The sequence below is a fragment of the Tasmannia lanceolata genome, unplaced genomic scaffold (genome assembly GCF_043159265.1).
Source record: "Tasmannia lanceolata isolate RefF3 unplaced genomic scaffold, GAP_Taslan_0.1 ptg000015l, whole genome shotgun sequence".
In the NCBI taxonomy this organism is placed as follows: domain Eukaryota; kingdom Viridiplantae; phylum Streptophyta; class Magnoliopsida; order Canellales; family Winteraceae; genus Tasmannia; species Tasmannia lanceolata.
Genome location: NW_027518692.1, coordinates 15,991,208 through 16,009,357, shown reverse-complemented (window position 1 = coordinate 16,009,357; position 18,150 = coordinate 15,991,208). Strand labels below are relative to the sequence as shown.

General features: G+C 39.0%; 2 pseudogenes; both read right to left on the bottom strand.

Annotated features, from left to right (window-relative positions):
* Window positions 1-6,457: 6,457 nt before the first annotated feature.
* Window positions 6,458-8,628, bottom strand: LOC143891785 ((RS)-norcoclaurine 6-O-methyltransferase pseudogene; annotated as a pseudogene).
* Window positions 8,629-16,174: 7,546 nt separating this feature from the next.
* Window positions 16,175-17,865, bottom strand: LOC143891784 ((RS)-norcoclaurine 6-O-methyltransferase pseudogene; annotated as a pseudogene).
* Between the last annotated feature and the right edge of the window lie 285 nt (window positions 17,866-18,150).

The window sequence follows — 18,150 nt, the reverse complement described above, 5'->3', positions numbered from 1 at the left end:
GGAGACTCAAACTATCAATACCGGAATACAAGATGGGTAGAGAACGTTTGAGGAGACTCAAACTATCAATACCAGAATATAAGACGGGTAGAGAACGTTTGAGGAGACTCAAACTATCAATACCGGATGTGATGGCGATATATCGAGTTTTTATACTGGAATCGACAGCCAGGTCACCCCTAACATAACCTTCTAGAGGTCAGAGTGGAGGAGAAGAGTTAAAACATAGCATAGCTATAAGCGGTTAGGAAAACATGACTTTTACTAAAGGTATAATTCAACGAAATATGATGAAATCTTGTGGGCTTTGGCCCCTTTAAACAAGTAAACCAAAACTCTGCTTATATTTTGATAAATGCAAAACTAAATTTCAAATTCAAATGAGGATTTATATTTTTCTGAAACACTAGTCAATGAGCTTAGCTCGAAAGGGGGTGTTCAAGCTTCTCTTATCTTTATTTGATAAGAATAGCCATCTCAATCCTAAATTTTTGTTCGACGTCTTTTATGACTTAGGAAACCAAGTCATAAAAGATGCCCCTAGTATGATTTTATTTCCATAACAAGATTCATAAGAGAGCAAAACGGAAGGGTTCAACTAAAGGTTTTCATTTCAAAGAAATATTTGAGGTTACAAAGCTTTTACAAATACAAGAAAACGGGTTCTGCTCAAAGCATTATTCTTTCTGCACGTTGCGATAACATTCTGAATAAACTTGAAAAGCTGTCCTTTCTGAACTCTGTTCTGTTCGGCTCTGTCCGCATGAGATGCAACTTCTCGCTTTTAAAACTTATCACCCTAGCTTCAAGGGGAGTAAAGGCAACTTGGCTTTAAAGACCTGACTTTGACTTGAGAATGAAAAGATTTTGACACACGATAAACGGGATTTTGACAAATGACAAACGAAAGCTTTGACAAACACACAACATAGACTCTAAAAGAGATTGAATCTGCTTCTTAATTTGATAAATGTTTAAGGTGGTAACAGTCTGCCTCTCTTAGTATCTTTTGAATACCGTATCTAAAAATGTTTCATTCCTCTTTTCGGTATTTCAGTCATGGTTATTATCTCCTTTAGATTGCTTAGTTTTAACCACTTTAGCTTGAAGAAGTATCGAAAGAAATTATGCTGGCGCTTACTCAGACTCTGAAGTAATGCAAAAAACGGAAGTACAATCGGCTTCCAGAAGCTTTGTCCTCTATGAAATCACTGCCATGACTGAATCGCCCTTTTTAGGGTTTCGATTCAGCGGACCGCACGCCATAATTTTTGCCTGGACTGTCTGCACTTGCAGGTTTTCCATCCAGCAGGCTTAATACCCAGACTTTTGCCTAGACCGCCCTTTCGGATTTTCAATCTAGAGGGTCTAAGACTCATTTTTTTTTTCTTTTATTTTTCTACAAACCTGGGTCAATAACACCAGAAAGACTTTTCAGGTAAGCTTGGGTTCAAAAGGGATTAACTTTGGTTAATTTTGAGCAATTGGACCGCATCTAGACCCTCCAGACTGCCTACGGATCCCCAAAGAAATTGGGAATAAGGTCTCGCGTAGTTCGGGTCTAATATATTTTATGACGAAAGTCATAAAAGATGCCCCTTGTTTAAGTTTGACAAAGAGATTTTGATTTTGCTTTTGGCTCAGATGGTGTAGCAAAAGGGGTTTTTATTTTTGAAATTTGGGCTATTGGCTTAAAGCTCAAATCGTCAATTCAACGCGACATTGTGCATCTTCATATAGTCTCACGATGGCCCACAAGATTCTAAGTCCAAATAAACATACTATATGGGGTGTGTATTATGGGCCCAATACTATAAAAAAATATTAAGTTTACATTTCATTTGAAGGCATGGGTATACTATGAGTATGAGTGCCATGAAAACCCACCCATTCTAATAAAGTGACTCCCAATAATTGCGTGGGCCTACTACACCTCCCTCATCATTCCAAGTTTTTTTTTCCTGAAAACAAGTCTTTCCACTTCTTTAAACGTCTTTAGACTCTTACTTTGTTTTACTTGGTGGGCTTTGGTGTCATTTTCACTATTTAAAGGAAAGTGGAAGGCCTCTCACATCATATTTCAAAAGATTTGAAAGAAACAAAAGCGCCTATCAGAGTTGTTTTTATCTGTCACTGTTTATTAACCTTTTTAAGGCTTAACAACGGATTAATGAGAGGGAAAAATAATTGAAAAAAATTTCTTGGAAAGTGAGTTTTCCAACATTTGTCGAGATCATTTTCAGGAATTTTCTTTTTCATGAAAATTCCGTCCTGATACAACAGGTCCTAATTAAAGGGAGTTGATATCTGCACCCCCTTGTTTTAATAATGAAACTCCACGGGTCACTTTAAACTTCACTAATTGGGTTTATTAGCTACAGACTCCTCTTGTTTCGCGGACCTCAGTTGACTAGAAACCAAAGTGATGACACCGAGGTTTGAAAGTTCCAATATATCGGCCATAGACCATAGGCATTATCAAAGATCTATAGGTCCCATATATTATTAGGGCTGCAACTCGAGCCGAGTTTTACCCGACCCGCATCGACCCGACCCGAAAATAGCCTGGGTTGGGTTCAGGTTTCATGGGTTTCGGGTCGAGCATTCAAAAGCCCGCATGAATCTCGGGTCGAGCCGGGTTTGAAGGGGCCCGACCCGACCTGACCCGAGTTACATAAGTTATAGTATGTACATTTTTTTCTATTGTTAGTTAAAAGTTAAAAGTGAAAACCCATGCACCCACTGTTATTGTATGTGAGTGTAATTTCTGCTTCTATGAGTTGAGTTGATTCAAGTGTTTGATTCAGCACTGTTTGGTTGTAATTACAACATTGTTTGATTCAAGTGTAATGTGAGTGTAATTACATCATTGTTTGATTCAAGTGTAATGTGAGTGTAATTTCTGCTTCTATGAGTTGAGTTGATTCAAGTGTTTGATTCAGCACTGTTTGGTTGTAATTACAACATTGTTTGATTCAAGTGTAATGTGAGTGTAATTACATCATTGTTTGATTCAAGTGTAATGTGAGTGTAATTTCTGCTTCTATGAGTTGAGTTGCCTTGCCAAACAAGAATTTTCCTTAAAAAATTGCATCAACGTGAAAAAATCCGACCCGACCCGAGATTTATCATGGGTAGGGCCGGGTTTGGGAATCGTGGGTTTTCCGAAAAAAAACCCGACCCGACCCGACCCGAGATATTTCTTGGGTAGGGTTGGGTTATCCAAAACCCGACCCGCCCGACCCAAGTTGCAGCCCTACCATATATGGGCCTATATTTAAATGGGCCTATATTTAAACGCTACTGATAATGGCACAACCATGTTTTAATAACTGCACAAACACAGTCAGTCTATTCCTTTTTTAATTGACTTATGAGAGAGGTGTTTAAATAATAAAAGACAGATGAGTTGGTGTAATTGTCAAAACATGGTAGTGGCAATATCTGTGCTGTTTAATGGCAAATTGAATCAGACAATGACATGGTCGGAAATAGAAACAGAGACTCTAATTTGAATGATATCTTTTATTTCCCCCCCCCCCCCCTCGGTTTTTTTTGAATGCCTATCTTGACCTCCTTATCTGATAGGAGAGACGGGTTTTTATTTTTGTACATGATCTTATCATACGTTTTGTTTTAAAAAGTGCCATAACTATCACGTTTTGTGCCCCATGTGTAACATGTGGATGTGATTCATTTTGTTGATCTGACTAAAAATGCGACTCCGGTCATTTTATGTGGCCTTGTTGGATTCTTTGCATGATAAATTAGGTACTTGTTTAGTTTTGGCAGTTTATTAGTATTATCTCCCTAAATCTTATCTAATTTCGTTCGTTGTCTATCCCTTAAGTGCTCTTCACATGCTGAGGGCTGCTAGCAAAATGGAACTCGTTTAAAACATAAAGAAAAAATCCTATGTTGTGACACATATTCAAAGAGACAAGACGAAATCCTATGTTGTGACACATACGCAGAAAGATAAGGAATTTTCCAAACGAAATCCCGTTTTGAAAGTATTTCCTTAAAAATGCAAAACAATGATTATTGTTAATTAATTAGGGGCCGTTTGGATACGCGGATTTTAGAATCCAGGTTTTAAGTTTGAAAACAGTGTAAAAGACGGTATATGATCAAGCTGATGTACGCTTTTCTGACAGCGTTTCTTGGATTTTAAGTGAGAAATTCAGGTTTCTTGGATGCCTGACACGTGTTAAAAATTTTTCGGGAATGCTAGCGGCTCTATACGTAGTCGGTTTGGTTTGGATTGAAATCTTTCTGTGAACCCAGGGTCCTTGGGTTCCTTTAAATCTTGGTCCTCGCCAATATGAATAGACGGAATGTGGCTCTATACATAGTGGGTTTGGTTTGGATTGAAATCTTTCTGTGAACCTAGAGTCCTTGGGTTCCTTTAAATCTTGGTCGTCGCCAATATGAATAGACGGTCGGATCCACGACACGTGGACATCAATATGAAACGGTGACGTCTTCTAATAATAACCCTCTCTGTAGCCATTATTCCCTTCTCTGTAACAATTATTTCCATCGGCGTACCCATTATTTCCGCCGGCATAACCGCCGGCGTACCCATTATTCCTATTCCCCTCTCTGTAACTATTATTTCCATCGGCGTACCTATTATTTCTGCCGACGTACCCATTATTCCCCTCTCTGTAACCATTATTTTCATCGGTGTACCCATTATTTCTGCCGGCGTACCCATTAGTCCCTCTCTGTAACCATTATTTCCATCGGCGTACTATTCCTATTCCCCTCTCTGTAACCATTATTTCGATCGGCGTACCCATTATTTCTGCGGGCGTACCCATTATTCCCCTCTTTGTAACCATTATTTCCGCTGGCATACCCATTATTGCCCTCTCTATGACCATTATTTCCATCGGTGTACCCATTATTTCCGCCGGCGTACCCATTATTTCCCTCTCTGTAACCATTATTTCCTCCATCGTCGTACCCATTATTTCCTCTGGCGTACCCATTATTTCCCTCTCTGTAACCATTATTTCCATCGGCGTACCAATTATTTTCCGCCGGCGTACCCATTATTTCTGTCTTGGCCGTCGGAAATACCTAGAGACGGATGGATGCCTGACACGTGTTGAAAAGAAAAGTGAGAAAAGATAACGTCAGTGTTCCAAAAAGTACAATAACGTCGAGGTTCCAAAATGTTTTCCAACACGTGTCAAGATCAATCTGTCTCTAGTTATTTCCGATGGCCAAGATATAAACGAACCCAAAGTTCTCTCGGTTCAAATACACGTTTAAATGAACCAAAAGAAGCCTCGTGAATCTGGCCAATTTAAGAGGCAGTAATGAAAAAGGAGGACTTTGTCGATGTCAGAAGGGTATTAGGGTCTTTTGACCACCCGATTTTGAAGTTTAGCCCTTTTTTTGTTCTTGTTTTAAAAGGTGCCCGCAAGCCATATTTTCACTAAACATCAGCCCGCATTTCGTACTTTTCCCTTTCAACACAAACGGACTTCTTAGGAAAACACGTTTAATTTTGGGCTTAGTAATCAGGCGTTATGGTTCCTTATCTTTCGTGGTAGGGGAACAACTCAGGTCGGGTTCAACTCGAACCCGGCAGGTTGAATCCGAAAAAAGGTTGGGTTGGGTTGAGTTCAGGTCAAGTTTGGGTTCGGGTTGAGTTCACTTTTCCAACCGGGTGGAGTTCGGGTCAGGTTCAGGTTGAGGGTTTGGCAACCCGACCCGAGTGAAACCCGACATTTTTTATGATTTTTTTAAGCTTCAAAACTCGGGTTGGGTCAGGTTGAACCTCGTAGGGTTGGAAATCGGGTCGGGTTGGGTTCAGGTTGGAAAAATGGGTTCCTCGGGTTGGGTTGGCCTCAACCCGTCCCAACCCGATCCGAGTTTGCACCCCTATTTCCTGGGCGTAAAACAAATGTATGCTCACTTTTTAGTGCAAAACTAGGAGTAAATTTTTTATTTTAGCCCCATTTTAAGTCAAAAGAAAGGAAGCCTACTTATTTTTTTACTATCCCACTGCCATTAAGCCTTAAAAAAATCTATAGACTACCTTAACTTGGACCAATCTCCTCAAAACACCTTAAATCTATTTAGAAAAAGGGCGGCCGTGCACAAGGCTCCCGCCATTGCGGGGTCTGGGGAGGGCTAGATGTACGCAATCATACCCCTGCTTTGTAGAGAGGCTGTTTCCTCGAATCAAACCTTTGATTACTAGGCCACAATGGAGCAACCTTACCGTTGACCGATCAAGTCGACTAGACAAGTAGTAGAAAATCCAGCACAAATCAATCTCGACCATGACCGATCAAGATAAGTTCCTAACCATTCTTTGCATTCCAGTTAAATGCATGGTTAAATTAATAGATCTTGATTTAAACAAGAACCTCAAGTACACCAATATCATTCTTATTTCTTCAAACTAAGCCTAAACAAAGAACAAACAGGCTTGGAAAATAAATGACACATAACAGGTGAACATAAGCTAGACGATGAATATCGGTCTTATCAGACTAAGGAAATGCGACAATCACAGACTGCAAAGCATCGACAGGTGTTATCTCACAGCGACTGAATCCAGCATTGAAGACAAGCCTTCTCCATTCCTCCTCAGTTCTCTCCTGTCCCCCTGTCGATAACATCATTAACACATCGAAGGCAAATCGGGTACGGGTGATTTCGTGGCCTTCGTCAATGTCCATCACAATGTCAACTATAATCACCTTCCCTCCCTCTTCTGGCATTGCTTCCTTGCATTTCTTCAGAATCTTTACACAGTCCTCATCATCCCAATCATGTAATATTTTCTGCAATCAATAATTGATAGATAACATTAACAAATCAGTAACCTTTTGAAGGTGTACCAATGTCTAAGACTTGCAAACATCTATGATGAAATGACGAAAATACCCCTATTTCAGGGATCAATTTTCAAAGTAAAGCCTGGGAAAAGCAACCAACGTTGTTTGTTTTTCTGATTGCCCCAAAATTTCCACCGACGGGGTATTGGCCAGATGAAGAGAAGGTTTTTGTCGTGTGGGGCGACAGGTAACAGGCTTAGTTTATGTGATGCTCATTTGAAAATTAACCCTTACATAATGGTATTTTGGTCATTTACTATTGTCTTTTATTCAGAACAGGCCCCATTTGAAGTGCTTTCCTGGCTCTATTCACTTGCGTTCCCGGGAAAGCAAATCCCTGGAAAACAGCCTCTTTTTTCCTTGACAAGACCTTGACAAAACAGAATTCTGGTGTTCACTTGCTTTCCTGAGAAAGTAACAAGCCTAGGTGGAAATGTCAAATAATGACATGGAAATTGCCAAAAATGATGTGGAAATGTCTCTTTTCTCACAAGTGTGGGAAACCAAATCCCACTATTTTGGTCGGATTTGCTTTCTTGGGAAAACTAGTGAAAAAAGGTGGGCAAGCAATTTCTCGGGAAACCTTTTCCTGCACAGTTCCTGCGCACGTGAATAGGTGCGGGAAACCTTTTCCTACACAGTTTCCCTGGATTTCTTTTCCTAATGCCACATCAGATTCCCCGAAAACCTTTTATTTTCCTTTCCCAGGAAAACAAGTGAACAGAGCCTAAAGGGCACATTTGGCTACCATGATTTTTTTTTTCATGATAAATCAGTGTGAAATTTATTTTAAAATGTTAGGTAACTAACTAATACGCCAAAGAGCTGATGTAACCTGTTAGGCTAAGCCCTTTAAACCTGTCCCGTATATACCAGGCTGAGTCCCACCTAGTCCCATCTATAGGCAAGTAGGCCCCACTCACAACCCTAAAAGTAAAGAAAATAAGATCTTCTTAATTACCATCATCACAACCCTAAAAATAAAGAAAATAAAGATACAAAGGATCTTCTTAATTACCATCATCATAACCGCATCATTGTGTGGTATGAAAGAAAACATGTCTCCTGCCACACGCTCCACATCAGGGTAATCAGGTATTGTCTCGACAACGTGAGGAAGATCGAGCACACTGCACTTTATATGCGGAAATGCCTTAGCAACCGTCCTTGACGCAGTCCCTGTGCCTCCTCCCACATCCACCAAAGACCTTATCCCTTCAAAAATTTCCCTACAACCTCCAATCAGGGCTGGAGTTACCAATCTAGCATCAGAGGCCATAGCCTCATTGAACAACTTATTATGGTCCGCATGCTTCGAGGCATAGCTCCACATATCCTCACCGTTCACTGCCTCAAAGGTCGAAGACACTGTAGATTCCTTAGCTTCTAAGAGAGAGCCGAGTATTTGCCATTTCTCTGCTAGCCCGTGTTGTACAACTCGAACATATGGAACTATGTTTGTGGGATCGTCCTCGAGAATAGATTTTGAGGCTGAGGTGAGGCCATATAAACCCTCTTCTTGGAGAGTGAGGAGTTTCATGTGGATTAAGTAACGAAGCAACCTTCGAAGGTTTTCGTAGTTTCCACATGGCACGGGTAGAGAGGAACCCAGTTGGGTAAGGGTTATGGGTTTGCCATGGCTATGGATTATGTCTATAATCTGAAGATCGAGTGCCCATTTGAGAACAAATGAGTCTACGAATGATACAGTGGGGTTCCAAACAAGAGCGAGGGCATTCAGCTTTTCTCTTGCGTCTACACCCATTGCTTGCTTCATGTTGAAGGAAATGGAAATTTTTTTTAGGTCGGATGAGAGATTATTCTCTTTTGCTCGATAGATAGCCTCTCCCCTTCTATCTATTTATAGGGTGTTTGTAATGGGAACCTAAGCCGTCTAAATGGACTGAAGTCAGATTTTACATGCTAGAATTGAATTTATGACTCCAAATTAATCATTTCCATATCAATCTCCAGTGAAATTTTCTTCCATTGATATTTTTATTATGAGAAATGATATCAGCAGAACCATGGTTTGATATTTTCACTAGCTCATCTTGTCTTTTACTATTTAAAGAGCTCTTAAAAGTTATTACAGTTCCCAAAAAGCTCTCACAAAGCCAAATAAAAAAGAAAAGATGAGGTGGGTTTGTGCAATTATTAAGACATGGTTGTGCTGATATCATTTCCCTTTTATTATTTGAAAATATTGTTATGTTATTATATGCATTTATTAAATTAGTTACCTATCAACTACTAATAAAAGTGGGATTGAGCCTGAGCCTCTAGCTCGGTGGTTTAAGACTTTGTTCTTCAACTTAGAGGTCAGAGGTTCAATCCCAGCTTACCATACCAAAAAAAAAAACCCAATAAAATTACTAATTTAGAGCGTAAAAATTCAGTTTATGACTATACAATGGGTATAGTCCACAAAATCTTTTTTTTTTTTCTAAAAGGGTGAAGGATGTATTAATTAATCAATAAGAGGGCAATACTCCAACGACCAAGGAGGTCGATACAAGAAGTAACAAGAAAAAAGAAGTAAGAATGAACAAAATGAGAGCCCTTAAGGAGGAAGAAAATAAAAATTCTCAAGTCTTTCTCTGGAGTCTGGACACCCCGGCTCGCCTATCTTCCGTAGAATTTGCATATCTTTCAAGATGCTGATAAGAGATGGACCCTCCTGTTATCCGATCTTGGATCTCATCAATCCAGTGCACAAATTTCCAGGGAGGAGGGATACTTCCTTTCAGCCACCTGGTCACATTAAGAGAATCCCCTTCAACATTCAGGTAATCTAAAGAATTATTGTCAATGATCCTCAACCATGACCGCTCTGATCTCTGGCTCATTTGAGTCCACCTATGGGGCAAGAGAAGGTTGGGGACGCCACCCCTCTAACATCTCTAATGGAACCCCCACACTCCAGCGGGGACATGGTGACATATATGACAATATATTATGTTGCCAACAAAATCAAATTTATATTATCTGCCGCACATTCTAATAAAATGTCACCATTTCTATTCTTTCATACTTTTCGCTGGAAATGTCAGTATTCTTCTGCTCTTTAGTAATTATATGTTTAGAAAGTTTAGCATGTCCAATGATGCCTAATTTTCTTTTGAAATGACCAACGATGCCTAATCTAACCCAGGATCCTGCAAAAATTATGCTTTCGTGATTCTGGGACAATCACGTATAAGAATTTTCTGCTCTGTTCTTGGTAACAGGTGTGTGATTTGCCAGATGGACTATAATAGAGGGGCCCGGCAAATAACTCTCCCGTGTAAGCACATCTATCATGCCACCTGTGTGAGCAGATGGCTTAGCATCAACAAGGTTAGCTTAAGGATTTACTTAAATCTATAAAACATCTCTTAATTCTTATGCCATCCCTTATGTTATCTCCTTTCTTTCAGGCATGTCCAGTTTGCAACACTGAAGTATTCAATGAGGAACCCAAGCATTAACTTCTCGGTGAGCCCTCTCTTGGTCTGTTTCCATGGCTCGGATGGTTGTTTGGTTTTCCACACGGGACCTTAACGTGAATTTGAAAGATTTTTTTTCTTCCTTTTCTCTCACACGTTTTCTTTAATAAATGAACCTTCTAGGTTTAATTACTGAATGTAATGAACAGTTGGAATCACCTTTGCTCCCGTTGTCTTGTTCTGGAGGCTGGGATTTTTCTCATTAGTTCCACTGGTCTTTCATCCAATTGAAAGCTTATACAATTTGTCATGCGGCCTCTGGCCTCAAGCTGATTGTGATGTTCCCTTCACACTGTCCGTTTCCTTTCTTGGGAGTTGGGAGTGCAACCTAAAATTACAGGTGTGTAAAACTTTATTGTGTCATATACTCATATGCATGGATGGGTTAGTGATCTTTCTTGAAAATCATACAAAAACATGAACAAGTTGGACATAGTTATTTATTCCCTATATTTTTCGTTGTTTCATGAGTCTCTTGTTATGCACCTAACCAATATGCTAAAAGCCTTAGCACTGACTGGAACACTTTTTGCTAGGCCCTTAGACGTCATAGGATCGCAACACTTCACCACGCTAATTCGATCTTAGAACCTGTGACTTTCCGGGTTGGTCTTGACACTAAATGTTAGTCCTCTAACCAATGCACCAAAACCCTCAGTATTGAAGGAACACGTTATGCCAAGCCCTTGAACTACTTAGGATCTTAGTTGCAAATATTGTTCTTGGGAATTTCTCCTCAAGGAAAAATTTTGGGACAATAATTTTTATTTTTTATTGTTTGGGGTATATCGCAAAAATACAAAATATATATAAATTAAGAAAAATCGTAAAAATATTGTGATATTATAGCAATATTGTTGTGGGGAATAAATATATAGCGATATTTTTAAAAGGGAAATGTTATCAGCACAACCATGTTTTGATATTTGCACTAACACCTTTTCTCCTTTTCTTTTATTATCTAAAGAGCTGGAAAAGGTTATTACCATTCCCCAAAAAACTTTGATAATCCAATTAAAAATGAAATTTCAAGCTGCATTTGTGCAATTATTATAACATGGTTGTGCTGATATCATTTCCTTATTTACACATGAAAAAGAGATATCTTGGACCAATCGTATTCAATTCTTTTCTAGAGGGACCTTCCATTTATGATGATATCCTTCTAAATTAACCAAAGTCGTATCATTTCCCTCTAAATTGTAGAAAGAAAAAAAATCAAAAAAAATTTCCATTTGAAATGTTTTTCTTGTAACCCAAACAGGGGCTAAAGAATTTACATTTCTCTACATTTTTTGCATGATAGAATAAAAGCACGATAAGCAGCTAAAAGATAATAAATAAAAAAACTCTATTTTGAGTAATGTTTTTCTTTTCCCTGTTTCTGAGCCACTTCTCACTCTCTTCCTCCCCCGCCGTTCTTGCCCCTCCCACCCCGGAACAAACTAATATTCCACGGAAAAAAAAATTCATGGCTGCCAAACCTGGCCTAACAGTCGGATAAATCTACCAAAAAAAGGAAGAAAAGCACGAGAAAAGGCTGTGTCATCAGCATTCTGCATGCATATATAATTGAAACAATGCCTGTAAGGCTGTAATACGCATTCATGGGGTAATAATCCCCATCAAATCTGATGCTACCCCTCTTATTTGAAAGAAATGATGATACCTTTACTAATAAGAAAAAGAAAAAGAACTACAAATTTACATAAAAGCTGGTTGTTGCCCACAATACAAATTACAAATTTATATATGACGCAGTAGCTATAATACAAATTCATGCATATATGAGGCAGTAGCTATAATACAAATTCATGCGTCTAACCTCTCATTTTACTACTTTATCAGTCAACTATGATCCTAACCCTCCGATCCTTACAGGTTTCCGTAGTGAAGTATAGGCCAACCTTAAAAAGAGGGGCAGATGTGAGGGGGGACTGGGGAGTGTTAAAGTATAAAAGAAGATTAAATAACGCCATCTCCAACGAGTTAAGCTTTTGGAGTAATTGGTTCGTTTTACATGGTATCAGAGCAAAGGTCCTGGGTTCAAACTTCCTTGATATTAAAAATCCGCATGTCATGGCCAACCGAAAGAGAAGGCCACATGTGCCGTGTATCCCAAACCTAAAAAGATTAGCACACGTGAGGGGGAGTGTTAAAGTATAAAAATTAAATAATATCATCCATCTATAGATCAGAGGGTTAGGATCATCCTGGAAATGATTTTTTGGGGCCCAACCTATTTACATTGTGGCCTAACAAATGAACGGTTTGAATCATCCTAAGAAGTAGATCGTATGTTACTTTCTGAAAATACATGCAGGACCATAACAATAGACACCATATAAAATCTCGTAAGTATAAACTATGTGATGCCACATCATTTATACGTCTTGTGGGAGATTTTATATGGTGCCCGGCTGTGGTGTAGTCAACTATGGGCGGTACAATAAAAGTAATGCCCTTATATCTGATACAACACCAAGGCTCTGTTTGGTTGCAAAAAGTAGGGAAGACGGCTGAGCATTTCTAGGAATATGAAATACCAAATGTTGTCTGGTTGTCATTTTTTAGCTCAAATCCCATTGGACTTCTAGACATGGAAGAGACATAATTATTAGCTTTTGGCTTAGGTGGCGCCTATGTGGCGGGATTGTCCCCTCCCCTACTTTTCCAATGCCAAACCTTGTTTTTGGTAAATTTTAGAAGGGAGAAGAGTAGAATATGAAATGCCATGTGTAATCATTACTTTTTTCTCTCTTTCTCTCTCCTCTTTCTCTCTCTTTTACTATTTATTTTGTTAATGACACCTCTCCATTCTCCCACATGCTTTGACATCTAACCAAACACACTACCAAAATTCCCCAAAATTTCCTCTAATCTTCTCAGACAAGTCTACACATATCCCACCCTTGTCACCTCCTTGTTGACTACTACTTCCACTAAAATCTCATCTAACCAAACAGAGCCTGAGTGACTCTTAAAAAGTGATCTGCCGTTGGATCAAACATCAAGGGTGATACTGCCCACACTAGACTTCATGGTCGGGCACCATATAATTTCCCCACCTTGTGGTTGTTGTCTTCACAATTTTTAAAATAAAATACAGCGTTGTCTCAATGAGTCTGACTCATAGTGATCATTTATCCAAGAATGACTCTGGTTATTAGATAACAGAACAACCGGATCAATTTACCTACTGAGTTTTTATATGGTGTAAGCCCTTATAGTCACGTATTTTTTAAAAAGTATTGTATGGACCACACTATAGGATGATCCAAACCGTCCATGTGAAGAACCACAACATAAATAGGTTGTGCCCCAAAAATCATTTCTATAGGAACATCCCAACCCCTTGATTTATAGAGGAACTGCATATTATGGAAATGATTTTTGGGGCACAACCTATTTATGTTGTGTTCCATCACATGGATGGTTTGGATCATCCTATGATGTGGTCCGTACTGTACTTTTTAAAAAATACAGGACTATAAGGGCTTACACGGTTACACCATATAAAATTTTGTTTTAACGATAGCCAATGAGGACCAATCCAACCAATGTTGACCAAAGTCTCCTTGGCGGGTCAATATGGTGGAGAGTCCAGTGGTCTATCTGGCCCACCTGAAAGCCATATTAGGTTTAGACGAAGACCTACCTTTTGCCGGCCATGATCCTCCTTCAAAGATTGTATTGGCTCGCACCTTAAATAAGTAATTTTTGAAACTTTAGTCACCATTTTTGTACTAAAATACAATCATGTTTTAGAAGTCTATTATGTAGAAATTTATTCCCTGTATTCAGTTGATCTAACTAAAGTCTCCATGGAATTAATTGTACTTAATTTTGAGGTTTCCACCTTGCTTCTTTGTTTTTATTACATACAGTTCTCAGGATATTGATAGGTCGGTTTTGTTACAAATAAGATTTTTTATATGGTGTGAACGCGTGAAGTCCATTACATTTTCTATATGTACTGCGGGGTCCACTTCATAGAGAACTTAGAATTCACCAAAACCTTGCAATGTTTTCATCCCACACATGATCTCATGCATCTCTCCTACACACATTTATTTATAGAAAGATACAACTTGCATTGAGAAAATCTCTTTCATACTTTAACGATGATTCCCATCAATTAGTCATCTATTTTTAACTCTTTAGCAATGGGTACAAGTAGACCCTCCCTCCCTATTTTAAATTCTTTACTTAGGTCTTTTCATGTGTGTCTATACATGAGAAAAGAGTTCCTACTCTACTCCTGGAGTAGATTAACTTATCTACTCCTAGGCTTAAAATATAGTGGGGTGAGGGCACATTGTTTAGGTGATCCAAACCATTCATTTGATGGGCCCTCACATAGATAGGGGTGCTAAAAAAATCAGCTCCATCGGATCATCCTAACGTACCCTTCGAACTGTGGAGGCAAAAAATGGACAGATTTGAAAGGTTTATATATGTCCATCTTTACCTCTACAAATCGAAGGGTTGGGATGATCGTATGGAGCTAATTTTTTGGGCACACCCTATCTTTGTGGGGGCCCATAAAATGAATGATTTGCATCTCCTAAATAATGTGGTCCTCACTGTATTTTAAGTCTAGGGAGTAGATAAGTTAGATACTCTAGGGAGTAGGAACACTTTTCTCATTCACACACATATATGTACATGTAAATACATAATTAAATAATTCTTTTAGTTATCAATAATTGGCAACGGAATTGGTTATCCATTTTTAATTTTCTTTTTTGATTATCCTACCACATGTTGCCCATTGTGTATGTGAGATCTCACCTTTGGATTGGGTTGAGATCTCATCGTCAAATCATCTTGGTGCTAGATTAGGCAAGTAGGTTAGAGGCGGTAACCTAAATAGATTAGGAAAGTATATAACATGTAAACACATAATTAGATAATCTTTCGACGGAATTAGTTATCTGTCAGCATGGTATTTTTAGTGATGGTTTCCCTTTTCCATGGTTACGCATTTTATTAGCGACGGAAATTAAAAGAAATCTTCATTATCTTGCATGCGCCCCTAAGAGGCCATTTGGATACATAGATTTTATAATCCTGGATTTTACAAGCTAAAACCTAGATTTAATAAGCTAATTTACAATCTTGAAAGGGAAATGATATTAGCACAGCCATGTGTTTTGATATTTTCACTGACTCATCCTGTCTTTTGGTATTAATTTTAAGAGATGTCAAAGGTTATTACAGTTCCCAAAAAGCTCTAACAAGCCACTTTAAAAAGAAAACAGAAGCTAGGTTTGTGCAATTATTAAAACATGGTTGTGCTGTATCATTTCCCTCGTGAAAATGTACAATCAAGATCTTAGCATATAAAATCCAGGTTTTAGCTTGTAAAATCTAGGATTTTGCAATGTTGGATTATAAAATCCTAGTGCGTTTTCAGTGGAAAATCCTGCCAAGATTTTGGCAATAGTTTCCCCTTTCCATCGGAAATTAAAGTATGTCACTATTTGTTTTTTTAACATCCTACCATCACTAAGCCTATTGAATTCCTTAGACAACCTTAAATTCCACCAACCAATCTCTTCAAAACACCTTAAATCTACATAAACGAGATACAATTGATCCTTTTTAAAAACATGACAAAAAAAGCTGGCTTATATTTGAGCAATGATCTTGCTCTTCATCAGACCAAGCATCTCAAGGACGACAATATCATTTCTATTGTTTTTTCATAGCTGGGAAACTTATTTAAATTAAGCATAAACAAAGAACAAACAGGCTTGAGAAACAAACGATGCGCGAGGGGAGAAGAGAAGCTACAAGATGAATAATCTCCTAATCAGACTAAGGAGATGCGACGATCACAGACTGCAAAGCATTAATGGGTGTTATCCCACAACGACTGAATCCAGCGTTGAAGACGAGCCTTCTCCATTCCTTCTCAGTCCTCTCCTGTCCCCCTGTCGATAACATCATTAACACATCGAAGGCATATCGGGTACGGGTGATCTCGTGACCTTCATCAATGTCCATTACAATGTCCACTATAATCACCTTCCCTCCCTCTTTTGGCATTGCTTCCTTGCACTTCTTTAGGATCTTCACACAGTCATCATCATCCCAATCATGTAATATTTTCTGCAATCAACAATTGATAGATAGCATTAACAAAACAGTAGCCTTTTGAAGGGGTACCAATGTCTAAGGTTAGATAATATTATCCTAGCCAGGTACCCAATCCCAGGAATAGCTTATCCAAGGATTTATTTGTTTTTTCCTATCTCTCCGAAGAGCCTTTTACGCAGGGGTTGGGCCTATAGCTCAATAATTTGAGGCTTTGCATCTCAACCTTGAGGTCACATGTTGGATCCTACCTCACCCAACAACAATATTCCATGAAATATTTTGTGGGGCCGGTTGTTAGAGATGGGTCGGATAGGAAGAGTCGTGAGAGGTTGGGCGATGGGAGCATTCATGCTCCCAAAAAGCAGGAAAACAAATTAATAAACCACTTTTAAACAGGTCTTTCTTTTTCACTAGTTTTTAGAAAAATTTTAAGCTCTCTCTAACCCCACCCTACCCACCCAATTCTCTCTCCCCCTCTCCTTTCTCCTTTGCCTCTCTCACACAATTGGGTCCGTGAATATGCCTTGAAATAATTTTTCATTGTTGTCAAACATGGTCTAAGGCTCCATTCCCTTCAACGTAAAATGGGCATAAAACAAATTTCGCCATTCAAAAAAATGAAAAAGAAAAAGAAAATAAAGATTTAGAAAATATTTGCTTACCATCATCATAACTGCGTCGTTGTGAGGTATGAAAGAAAACATGTCTCCTGCCACACGCTCCACATCAGGGTAATCAGGTATTGTCTCGACAACGTGAGGAAGATCGAGCACACTGCACTTTATATGCGGAAATGCCTTAGCAACCGTCCTTGACGCAGTCCCTGTGCCTCCTCCCACATCCACCAAAGACCTTATCCCTTCAAAAATTTCCCTACAACCTCCAATCAGGGCTGGAGTTACCAATCTAGCATCAGAGGCCATAGCCTCATTGAACAACTTATTATGGTCCGCATGCTTCGAGGCATAGCTCCACATATCCTCACCGTTCACTGCCTCAAAGGTCGAAGACACTGTAGATTCCTTAGCTTCTAAGAGAGAGCCGAGTATTTGCCATTTCTCTGCTAGCCCGTGTTGTACAACTCGAACATATGGAACTATGTTTGTGGGATCGTCCACGAGAATAAATTTTGAGGCTGAGGTGAGGCCATATAAACCCTCTTCTTGGAGAGTGAGGAGTTTCATGTGGATTAAGTAACGAAGCAACCTTCGAAGGTTTTCGTAGTTTCCACATGGCACGGGTAGAGAGGAACCCAGTTGGGTAAGGGTTATGGGTTTGCCATGGCTATGGATTATGTCTATAATCTGAAGATCGAGTGCCCATTTGAGAACAAATGAGTCTACGAATGATACAGTGGGGTTCCAAACAAGAGCGAGGGCATTCAGCTTTTCTCTTGCGTCTACACCCATTGCTTGCTTCTTGTTGGAGGACTTTGGAAATTTTTTTTATGGGATGAGAGATTATTCTCTTTGTTCGATGGATGGGTTCCTCCCCTCCTATCTATTTATAGGGTGTTTGTAATGCAGTGTTTTATGGGGCAAACTAAGCCGTCTAAATGGACTGAAGTCACGTTTTACATGCTAGAATTGAATTTATGACTCCAAATCATTTCCATATCAATTTTATGTGCTGTCAAAAGTTTTGCAGTTCTCAAGAAGCTCTCACAGAGCCAATTCAAAAATAAAAGATGAGTT